At 36.0% G+C, this 12,586-nt stretch overlaps 1 protein-coding gene and 1 pseudogene across 1 annotated transcript in view; one reads left to right on the top strand and one right to left on the bottom strand.

Annotated features, from left to right (window-relative positions):
• LACRT (lacritin) overlaps nucleotides 1-12,586 on the top strand; it is a 618,678-nt gene that overhangs the window by 201,292 nt on the left and 404,800 nt on the right. The gene's annotated exons all lie outside the window — the stretch shown is intronic.
• LOC101392796 (olfactory receptor 9S13-like) lies at nucleotides 4,646-5,580 on the bottom strand (annotated as a pseudogene).

A 12,586-nucleotide genomic window follows, 5' to 3' on the forward strand; every position in this document is an offset into this window, starting at 1 on the left:
TTGGTTTGAAGAAAGTAAATGGTTATTGAGGCATGAAGGCGACTGTCTTCCCAAAAGTGTAAGAGTAGCAGAGCGGAGTCTACTGGAGATGATCAGTGTAGCTTCACTGTCCAGAAAAGAGGAACAACGACACCTGTTGGATAAAACACTTGAGACCCTTGGACTAAGACGTGAAGATCATCAGACTTTAGATTTTCAAATATAAGAAAAGGTACATGACTGACTCCTGCAGTAATTACTGGGGATTCCTAGAAAGGAGACAAGAAATTTTTCCTGTTCTATGAATGATAAACACCACATCATTTATGACAGAATCAAAGAGGATTCTTGAAGATGGAATAAAAAATGCTGAGAACTAAGAGAAGTGACCCTAAGAATCAAAGTGTCATCCCTAAAAGAATTGGGCTTTCAGAAAGTGAAAGTATTCTTCAAAATCAGGAGTGGAAATACATGATTTTCTTCCTTGAACTTCATACAGGCTTTACAGGCAACTTCATCAACAGTAGAACAGTTTTACCCACAGGAAATTTAGGTTTAATTGCCATCAGTAACTCTGCAATGTTCAATAAGAAGCAATGGGCATTAGATATTGACCATACCTATGGAAGTCCCTAGTTAAATTGATAATTAAAGGAAAAAAAAGGGGACCAGGCTGGTGGCACAGCAGTTAAGTTCACGTGTTCTGCTTCAGTGGCCCAGGATTCGCTGGTTCAGATCCTGGGCGCGGACCTACTCACCACTCATCAAGCCATGCTGAGGCTGTGTCCCACATAGAAGAACTAGAAGGACCTATAACTAGGATATACAACTATGTACTGGGACTTCAGGGAAAAAAGAAAAGAAAAAGAGGAAGATTGGCAACATATGTTATCTCAGGGCCAATCTTCAAGAAAGAAGAAGGAAAGAAGGAAAGAGAGAAAGAAAGAAAGAAAAGAAGAAAGGAAGAAAGAACTTAACTAAAAGAACTGCCTTCCTGCTACTCAGAAGATTAGAAAAGAAGTTTAATTTGACTTAGAAAATAAGAGTATGACTAGACTTCTGATTCTGGCCAACAGGGGAATAAGAATCAGATTCACTCTCCTGCCTAAATGAACAACAACAAAAGAGAGCATGTCTCTCTCTCTCCCTCTCTCTCTCTCCTGCTCTCTCTCCCCTCTCCCATTCTCCTTCCCCCTGATATATATATCTCACACATACAAATACATACAAATTTTGTGTGTGTGTGTGAGGAAGATCGGCCCTGAGCTAACATCTGCCAATCCTCCTCTTTTTGCTGAGGAAGACTGGCCCTGGGCTAACATCCATGCCCATCCTCCTCCACTTTATACGGGACGCCGCCACAGCACGGCTTGCTAAGCGGTGCGTCGGTGCACCCCCGGGATCCGGCAAACCCCCGGCCACCAGAGTGGAGCACGTGCACTTAATGGCTTGTGCCACCGGGCCAGTCCCCATACAAATATTTTTATTCAAGACATTGGATGGTAGGCAAAGAAGGACAGTGATTCCTGAAAGATGGAAAAGAAATGTGTAAGCCCAATGATTGCCCCAGTTTATTTCACTGAGAGCAACTCAAATATTTGAAATTGTAGTTAAATACTATCCCACAAAGAAAAATTCTAGCTTGGTTCACTGGTGAATTATACCAAACATTTAAGTAAAAACTTAATAACAATTCTACATAAACTTTTCCAAGGAATTTAAAATGTGGGAATACTTCCTAATTTATTTCATGAAGCCAGTGTAAAGTTGGTATTAAACCAGACAGAAACAGAACAAGAAAAGAAAATGGCAGGCCAATATCTGTTGTGAGCACAGATGCAGCATTTCTAAACAAAATTTTAGCAAATTCAGTCCAACAAAGGATCAAAAGGATAATTCTCTATGACCAAGAAGAGGTTATCCCAGGAACGCAAAGCTGGTTTAACATTCAAAACCAAATCAATTGTGATTTACTGTAGTAACAAACTAAAAAGGAAATAAACATATATAAAATAATTTCAGAAGATGCAGAAAAAGAATTGGACAAAACCAAACATTTATTCATGAATATTTCTCAGTAACTTTCCTCAGGTTGATAAAGAGCATCTATGAAAAAATCTACAGGTAATATCATCATTAATGATGGAAGACCAAATGAGTTGCTCTGAAGATCAAGAACAAGACAAGAGGCTAGAAAATTTTAAATTAAATTGATGTTAGTTGAGCAGAAGTTTGGAGAGGATTCAGCATATGAACAATTTTGTTGAAAGAAAATTTTACTTTTTCAAACACCACATTATCTAATGACCTTCAATTTAATGGGACACCTGTTGTAATGGCTTGATCTAGTCTAGTCCCCTGACATCAAACTGTGGCTCAGACAGCATTTAGTGACAGCATGACACACCAAAGATTACACCCAACAATTTGACCAAATCAACAAAAGATTTTGAAACCTTTAGAATGATTTGTTAAAAACTTTATCACTAGTTAAGTAGTTTAACAAGAAGATAAAGGGCTATCTTTTTATTATTGATTTATTTAGTGATAAATGAGCATTTGTATATAGTGATTACTGAGCAAGCTGTTAAATATTTTGACTATCACCCCTTTTGGTAAGCAAGAAGCAATTGAATCATAAGTCAAAACTCTTCCCATAATAAAAACTCCTCATCCAGATGGCATCTCCTGTCAGTTCTTGTAAACCTTCAAGGAGGGAGTAATTTCAATGTTATACAATCTCTTCTTCAGAATAAAAAAGGAGGAAAATTCTCCATCTTTTCATGTTACTAAGACAAGCTTGAGTCTAAAATGTGCCATGATTAGTATGAGGAAACCAAATCATGCTCTGTCTCGTTGATGAACATACACACAATTCTAAATAAAATTCAGTAAAATCCCGTGAAAATATATCTCAACACCAGACAAATTCAGATATGAAATAATGGGCAAATATTTTCCATTTTCTATTCATCCCTTTTCTGAAACAGAGGATAAAATCTTCAGAACTTGTTTTTCGCGAGGGGGAAGAACAAAATGCCCGTCACCTTCGTCTCGGGAGACAGGCAGGTGCAGGGTGGATTTGCACATTTCTGGTGATTTCCAACCCATCTCCCCTGCTCAGAACAATAGGATGGGGATGGAAACCTAGGAAATATTTTGAATTCTTAACGATTGTTCTGGAAGATCCATTCTATCACAGGACCCAGAATCTTTACCCTTAGAGTGGACAACAGTCACCAGATGGCAGCAAACTGCCGCTGCGTCCAGGGTTTGCTCCTGGAGCCACAACCCTCCAGGACTCCCGAGCAGTTCTGTACATCCGGGCCTGGATCGTATCATTCCATTTATTTTTTATCTGTTTCCTCATATTGTATAAATTCTTTTTCTTACAAATTTTAATGTGTTAAAGCAAAGCGAATTTTTTAAATGATTCAAAAAAGACTCTAAACCATTGGAAAGACTCACTGCAGAAGAGACATTGCTATTGCAGGAAGCAAAAATAAATAAATGTGATACATTTGAAATGCAGTAGACAAGATGAGAGAGCATAGAGAAACATATGATCCTCGTAAGTGTGACTTGACTTTTAAGGATTAAAATAAACTTTTTCTACATATAGGTATATAGGGTATATATTTTTAAATATCTATAAAATTATAGTGACTTTATATTTCTCATCTGTTAGATAATACAATAATATTTTCTGGAAAAATTCTATTACATTCCAGACTATTTGTTTATAGTATAAGACAAACTGAAAGATACGTATAATTTTACAAGGCTCAGAAAACAATACTATTCATAAAAGATGAGTTATAATAATTTGTTGAATCTTAAAAGTTGAAAGGCAAAAATGTGACACCTTTGCTAAACGGAGACACAGGTGATGTAATATGGACTTATACTTCCCAAAGATGAAAACAGCAGAAATACTATTTTCTCAAAAAAACATACAAAAGAGAAACATATATAGAATAAGAAAATATTAAAAATGACAAAAGTGAAGAAAAATAGATGGTAACAATGAGTGTGAATGACATATACTACCCTGATTTTAAGAGAATTAAATTTCTGTTGGGAGAAGGGAAATTTGATTTATGAAAAGTCATAGCTGTAAGAGCTTACATAGAAAAGTTGAAATTCGAAGCATAATAATATATATCACTGATAAATACAATAAACTTTCCTTCTCTTAAGTTTTCTAAATTACATTCAATGGTTGAAGTAAAAATTATAATACTGTCTCCTGTGGTGCTGAATGTATGTACACGAAATATTTGAGAAAATTATATTATAGAGTTTGATGTCAGCATCGTGGCGGAGTGAGTTGTTCTCTTTGTATCTCTCCTCGAGTTATAACTAAACAGACATCCATTAAACAACAGAGGATTCCCTACACAACACAACAGGACACCTGAGAGATTCACACAGCCATAGATCTAAAAGTTGGTGGAATGGACCCCCTGAAAGCAGTGGAACTAACAGAATGGACCCCTCTCCCCCTCCACAATGGCAGCAATCCAGGTTGGGGATTCTCACACAGCTGCTGGCACCACTATGAGTGGAGATGGGGGCAGCCGTATTACTGGGACCATATGACCAGGACCCTTAGAAAACAAAATTTGTCCATTATGTAATGATTTTACATATATCAGTGAGAGAATCATTTCCTGTGTGATATTCTTTTCACAGCACCTTTCACAGCATCTTTCTCTGTTTCTCAGACTATATGTTAGAGGGTTTAGCATTGGTGTTATAAGTGTGTAGAGCACAGCTACCATCTTGCTTTGCTCTGGTGAGGAGATGGCCCCAGGTTGGGCATGCATGAAGAACACAGTCCCATACAATAGACTCACCACTGCTATATGGAAGCTATAGGTGGAGAGGAAATAACTCCTGTCATGGGTCGAGGGGATCTTCAGGACAGTGGAGAGGATAGAAACATAGAAAACCAGAATGATATCACGGTGTTGATGATGCTGAGAGCAGAGAGAATAACCAGTACAATCTCATTCACAAAGCTGTCAACATACAAGATCTTGATCAGGGCTGGGACATCACAGAAGAAGTGGTCCAATCTGTTTTCTCACAGAAACGCAAACTGAAGGTGAAAGCTGTTTGGACCGTGGAGTTGATGCATCCACAGATATAGGATCCAGTTACCAATCGAACACAGACTTTCTGGGACATTTGCACAAGGTAAAGGAGAAGGGAGCAAATGGCCCAGAATCCATCAAAAGCCGTGACAGCCAGAAGAAAGCCTTCAGCTGTGACAAACAGGGCAAAGAAGAAAAATTGAGCAGCCATTGTAAGAAATTTTCTTTTCATTAGACAAGAAGTTGGCTAAAGTGTTGGGAGCAATGATTGTGGAGTAGCAGAGATCTAAACAGGACAAATTCCTAAGGAAGAAATACATAGGCATTTGAAGTCTGGAATCCATCTTAATGACAGTTATCATGCTGATATTTCCACCACAGTGACCATGTAGAGCAGCAAGAACACTAGGAATAGGAGGGTCTGTAGCTTTGGAGGGGTTCTGAACCCCAGCAGAATAAACTCAGTCACTTCCGAGTAAGTCCTATTAAGCTCACTCTTCATAGCTAGGACATAGGTGGAACTGGAGAGATGGTAAAAATGAAAGAAATGAGTGATCAGAATATTTGTTCTAGTAAAAATAATTAGTAACCAGCATGGAAAAATTTTTGTTTCATCATATTCCCAATATTTTACAAAACACCAAGGAACATAAAGAACGGATTAACATTTTCAAAAAGTCTTCCTAGTGAAGAGTTCACTCTGATTGATTATCCTTTTTAGATATACGTATTTGCATATGATACAGTTTTTGCTCTCTAAGTGTGCACTGGCGAAATGGGGGTCTAGGAAAATGTCTGGAAACAACAGCTGTTTTCTTTTAATTTATTGATTCATTATCAGTTTATTGTTGTTGAAAGTTGTCTCCTTTAGTGGAAGAATTTTCTCACAAACATTATAATCCTCTTAGGATTTTACTCAAAGTAAAAGTCTATCCAATTGATGGTCTCATTTTACTTTTTTAATGATTATGTAGTATATCTACTATAGAAAAATAATATACAAAAATTGTATCTGTCTTTCTTATATTAGAAAGAAGACCTCAGATCCTGTGAAAGTTGCATCCTTTTACACGTTAACCTCTTATCCTTATTTCTTCCATTATCTTTGTCCTCATGACACACAGGATTAGAGGCACAGTTCATCTGCTAAAAACAGAAAGGACTCTTGCTTATATTTCCTGAACACACAGAAATCACACTTATTGTTTGTCCCCCTCCCTCCCTCCATTCATTTCTTCCTTCCTTCCCTCTTTTGTTCCTTTTGGATTTTGCAGAATGGAATGCACGTGAAGAATTCTCAATTCTTAGACAAAGATTTTTCTGTCTTTTCAGAAACAGACAAATCTAATTAGAAATACAAAGTTCTGTGCATATGAAAGATAGAAGGCACACAGGGCAATTTAAAGACAGCTACACAGTACTCATATCAGACAAAATAGACTTTAAAACAAAAACTGTAAAAAGAGACAAAGAAGGGCATTACATAATGATCAAGGGAACAATCCAACAAGAGGATATAACACTTGTAAATATCTACGCACCCAATGTAGGTGCACCTAAATATATAAAGCAATTATTAACAGACATAAAAACAGAAATAGACAGTAACACAATAATAGTAGGGGACTTGAACACTCCACTTACACCAACAGATAGATCATCCAAACAGAAGATCAATAAGGAAACATTGGCCTTAAACGACACCTTAGAACAGATGGACCTAGTAGATATATACAGAGCATTCCATCCAAAAACCGAAGAATACACGTTCTTTTCAAATGCACATGGAACATTCTCCAAGATTGATCACATATTAGGCCACAAAACAAGTCTCCATAAATTTAAGAAGATTGAAATAATACCAAGCATCTTTTCTGACCACAACGGTATGAAACTAGAAATCAACTATAGGAAGAAAATCAGAAAAGCCACAAATACATGGAGATTAAACAAAATGCTACTGAACAACGACTGGGTTAACGAAGAAATCAAAGAAGAAATCAAAAAATACCTGGAGACAAATGAAAATGAAAATACGACATGCCAGAATTTATGGGATACAGCAAAAGCGGTTCTAAGAGGGAAGTTTATAGCGATACAGGCCTATCTCAACAAACAAGAAAAATCTCAAATAAACAATCTAAAAATGCACCTAAAGGAACTGGAAAAAGAAGAACAAACAAAGCCCAAAATCAGTAGAAGAAGGGAAATAATAAAAATCAGAGCAGAAATAAATGAAATAGAGACCAAAAAACAATAGAAAAATTAATAAAACCAAGAGCTGGTTCTTTGAAAAGATCAACAAAATAGACAAACCTTTAGCTAGACTCACCAAGAAAAAAGAGAGAAGGCACAAATAAGTAAAATCAGAAATGAAAGAGGAGAGGTTACAACAGACACCTCAGAAATACAAAAGATTATAAGAGAATACTATGAAAAGCTATATGCCAACCAATTCGACAATCTGGAAGAAATGGATAAATTCTTAGAATCATACAACCTTCCAAAACTGGATCAAGAAGAAGTGGAGAATTTGAATAGACCAATCACCAGTAAGGAGATCGAAACAGTAATCAGAAACCTCCCCAAAAATAAAAGTCCAGGACCAGACGGCTTCCCTGGTGAATTCTACCAAACATTCAAAGAAGACTTAATACCTATCCTTCTCAAACTCTTCCAAAAAATTGAGGAGGGGGGGAAGCTCCCTAACTCATTCTACGAAGCTGACATTATCCTGATACCAAAACCAGACAAGGACAACACAAAAAAAGAAAATTACAGGCCAATATCACTGATGAACATCGATGCGAAAATCCTCAACAAAATACTAGCAAATCGCATAAAACAATACGTTAAAAAAGATTATACACCATGATCAAGTGGGATTTATTCCAGGGATGCAGGGATGGTTTAACATTCGCAAATCAATCAACGTAATACACCACATTAATAAAATGAAGAACAAAAATCACATGATCATCTCAATAGATGCAGAGAAAGCATTTGACAAGATACAGCATCCATTTATGATAAAAACTCTGAATAAAATGGGTATAGAAGGAAAGTACCTCAACATAATAAAGACCATATATGAGAAACCCACAGCTAATATCATCCTCAATGGTGAAAAACTGAAAGCTATCCCTCTAAGAACAGGAACCAGACAAGGATGCCCACTGTCACCACTCCTATTTAACACAGTATTGGAAGTCCTAGCCAGAGCAATCAGGCAAGAGAAAGAAATAAAAGGGATCCAAATTGGAAAGGAAGAAGTGAAACTGTCACTATTTGCAGACGACATGATTTTATATATAGAAAACCCTAAAGAATCCACCAGAAAACTTTTAGAAGTAATAAATGAATATGGTAAAGTTGCAGGATACAAAATCAACATACAAAAATCAGTTGCATTTCTGTACACTAACAACGAAGTAGCAGAAAGAGAAATTAAGAATACCATCCCATTTACAATTGCAACAAAAAGAATAAAATACCTAGGAATAAATTTAACCAAAGAGGTGAAAGATCTGTACACGAAAACTATAAAACATTTCTGAAAGAAATTGAAGAAGACACAAAGAAATGGAAAGATATTCCGTGCTCTTGGATTGGAAGAATTAACATAGTTAAGATGTCCATACTTCCTAAAGCCATCTATAGATTCAATGCAATCCCTATCAAAGTTCCAACAACATTTTTCACAGAAATAGAACAAAGAATCCTAAAATTCATATGGAACAACAAAAGACCCCGAATAGCTAAAGGAATCCTGAGAATAAAGAACAAAGCTGGAGGTATCACACTCCCTGATATCAAAATATACTACAAAGCTATAGTAACCAAAACAGCATGGTACTGGCACAAAAACAGACACACAGATCAATGGAATAGAATCGAAAGCCCAGAAATAAAACCCACACATCTATGGACAGCTAATCTTTGACAAAGGAGCCAAGAACATACAATGGGGAAAAGAAAGTCTCTTCAACAAATGGTGTTGGGAAAACTGGATAGCCATATGCAAAAAAATGAAAGTAGATCCTTACCTTACACCATACACAAAAATTAACTCCAAATGGATTAAAGACTTGAATGTAAGACCTGAAACTGTGAAAGTTCTAGAAGAAAACATAGGCAGTACGCTCTTCGACATCGGTCTTAGCAACATCTTTTCAAACACCACATCTGACCGGGCAAGAGAAACAATAGAAAAAATAAACAAATGGGACTACATCAAACTAAAAATGTTCTGCACAGCAAAGGAAACCATCAACAAAATGAAAAGACAACCTAACAATTGGGAGAAGATATTTGCAAACCATACATCTGATAAGGGCTTAATCTCCAAAATATATAAAGAACTCATGCATCTCAACAACAAAAAAACTACCAACCCAATTAAAAAATGGGCAAAAGACCTGAACAGACATTTCTCTGAAGAAGATATACAGATGGCCAACAGACACATGAAAAGATGTTCAAAATCACTAACTATCAGGGAAATGCAAATCAAAACTACAATGAGATATCACCTCACGCCTGTCAGAATGGCTATAATTAACAAGACAGGAAACAACATGTGTTGGAGAGGATGTGGAGAGAAGGGAACTCTCATACACTGCTGGTGGGAGTGCAAACTGGTGCAGCCACTATGGAAAACAGTATGGAGATTCCTCAAAAAATCAACGATAGAACTACCATATGATCCAGCTATTCCACTGTTGGGTATTTATCCAAAGAACTTGAAAACACCAATTTGCAAAGGTACATGCACCCTGTGTTCATTGCAGCCTTATTCACAATAGCCAAGACTTGGAAGCAACCTAAGTGCCCATCAAGGGACGAATGGATAAAGAAGCTGTGGTATATATACACAATGGAATACTACTCAGCCATAAGAAACGACGAAATCCAGCCATTTGTGACAATATGGATGGACATTGAGGGTATAATGCAAAGTGAAATAAGTCAGAGGGAGAAGGTCAAATACCGTATGATTTCCTTCATTAAGTAGTAGATAATAACAACAATAAACAAACACATAGGGACAGAGATTGGATTGGTGGTTACCAGAGGGGAAGGGGGGAGGGTGGAGGGTGAAAGGGATAATTCGGTACATGTGTGTGGTGATGGGTTGTAATTAGTATTTTGGTGGTGAACATGATGTAGTCCATGCAGAAATAGAAGTACAATGATGTACACCTGAAATTTTTGCAATGTTATAAACCAATGTTACTGCAATAAAAAAAATAAATAAATAAATAAAAAATAAAGACAGCTACAAATGAAAAAAAAAGACATCTATTTAAACAAGCTTACATCACATTTATTTAGGTTTATGCTATTATGACTATGAAATGTTTGTAAATAAATTACTGTGGAGAGGTAGAGAAAAGAATTAATTTTAATTCTCATTTTATAAATGGAGTAACAGAAAAACAGATTTAAGAGGCATAATGAGTCATGAGGTTGAGCAGCCTAGTGCTTTACTAGTCAATAATCTATCATAAAACATAAAGGAAAACTGACAAAGGATAAATTCACCAATTCACATACTATGAAAATGTAGTTTATCATATTATATTCATATAAATTTATAATTCTGTAGATATATAAATTTATATATAAATTATATATAATAAATAAATTTATATGATATAAATTATACAGTGTCTCATAATATCACTTTTAATTTTTACTGTTGTCATTGCTATAATTTCACTGATTTTGACATTCTATTAAGGTGATTGGGACTATGGAAGTATATTAGAATCAATTTGGTCCAGTTACAATATCTACTTTCTTGAAAAAACTAAAGGTTAACAGAAATGTTGACTGATTGATTTTAGAAGACATAGGAACGGTCAAAATAACCTCTGGTAGGGCCTATTAACTATAAAAATGCTAGTTTCCTTAAATTCATATTTTACATAAACAAGTTTCTGGTTTCAACAGAAAAATTGGAAAAAAGGGAAGAAATGTAACTAAAGCTATCTAAAAGAAGAGTGTTGAGAATAAATTAAATATAAGACATAGACTAAAGAATGAATACTACCTCTTAGTACACCCTCACTATATGTGAAATCGAGTACATTCATGAAGAAACAAAAGTATGAAAAGAAGCAAACCTTTGTGTAACAGGAAGTTTTCTGCAATGTGAACTGCATTTCTTCACTGTTCACATCATCACTCAAACTGCTAAGATGGACAAGTACAGGCAAAAGTTGTAGCTTCTCTCTCTCTCTCCAGTTTACTGTACTTTTTCTTTGATTAAACCAACAAGTAGACCTGGGAAGGATCCCGAGAGAAATTCTCCCACGGGGAGGGAAACCACAGTGTGAGCATTCCCTCTGAAAGATAATCACCAGGGACTACAAGAACTTCTCACCCGTAATGTATTTTGTATCATGTGAAAAAAAGACAGAATAAATTATTAATTAGTAAACTTACCAGACCTTTAGAGAGTTAGACAGGCTCTCTAGAGGACATGGGAACTAAACTTTTACTTATAGAACAAAATAATTAAAAAATACATTTGGGTGAGAAGTACTTGATTCTTCTTTTATTTTCATGACTTACACAGAGGGACATTCACAATACTTCCTTTGAATGGACTACAACCCTTACTTTTAGAAATTCATTTCTTATCTCTATTGTAAATATAGCATGCTTGTGTTAGAGGAAAATTAATACAGAGAATAAGCTAAACAGTTGATGGAAGCGTTGAAGAAAGGGGATTTTGAAGTAATATAGAGATTAGCAAGAGCAGGCAGTCATACCTCCATCAGGGATTTAAAGGCACAAGAAGAGGTAGTATTAAAAGATCCTAGATGGCTGAGAGTTTCTTCAAGAGTGAGAACCACAGTGCCCAGTAGGTGCAAGAACCAAAAAGAGAAAAACTCCAAGAAGCATGTTGAAAGAGAAAGAAATTCCCTCCCTTCATACATCTTCAGTTCTGCCATTGTCCTATGAAAGCCATAGACAATAGGTCAAAGAATGAGTCTAACTGGATTTGGCCCACAGGCTGTAGTTGGATGACCACTACTCTAGATGGTACAAAGATTCCTCAACTAACATTTTGGGAAAGAAAGAATCTTAGAAAAAAAAATTTCGAGAGTTTCCACATCATGTACTGTGGCTTCAAAGATGTTTGGCATTTTTGTTGCATTGGCTTCCCTGCTAATAAGAGCATAAATTTAATTTGTCCTGTGTAGATGGCATGTTAAAACATTGCAGAATATTTTAGTAATAACAGAACACTGTTCCATATTGATATCCACTGAGAAGATAGCAGGTTATCAAACGTTTTATTTACAAACAGATATGAGGTTTTAATGGAACAACCACAGAGCAGGAAGGCAGGAAATTTCAGAAGCATTCAATTAAAAGTTTCAGAATCATTGAGTGAAATGTAAGTAATTCACATCTTTATGATTTGAGGATTCGTCTCTGTCTGTGCTGATATCAACTCTGGGGTTTTGGCGGCCTTGAGTCTAGGTATAGGTGTA

Source organism: Ceratotherium simum, chromosome 17 (genome assembly GCF_057802395.1).
Source record: "Ceratotherium simum simum isolate JZ-2026a chromosome 17, ASM5780239v1, whole genome shotgun sequence".
Lineage (NCBI taxonomy): Eukaryota > Metazoa > Chordata > Mammalia > Perissodactyla > Rhinocerotidae > Ceratotherium > Ceratotherium simum.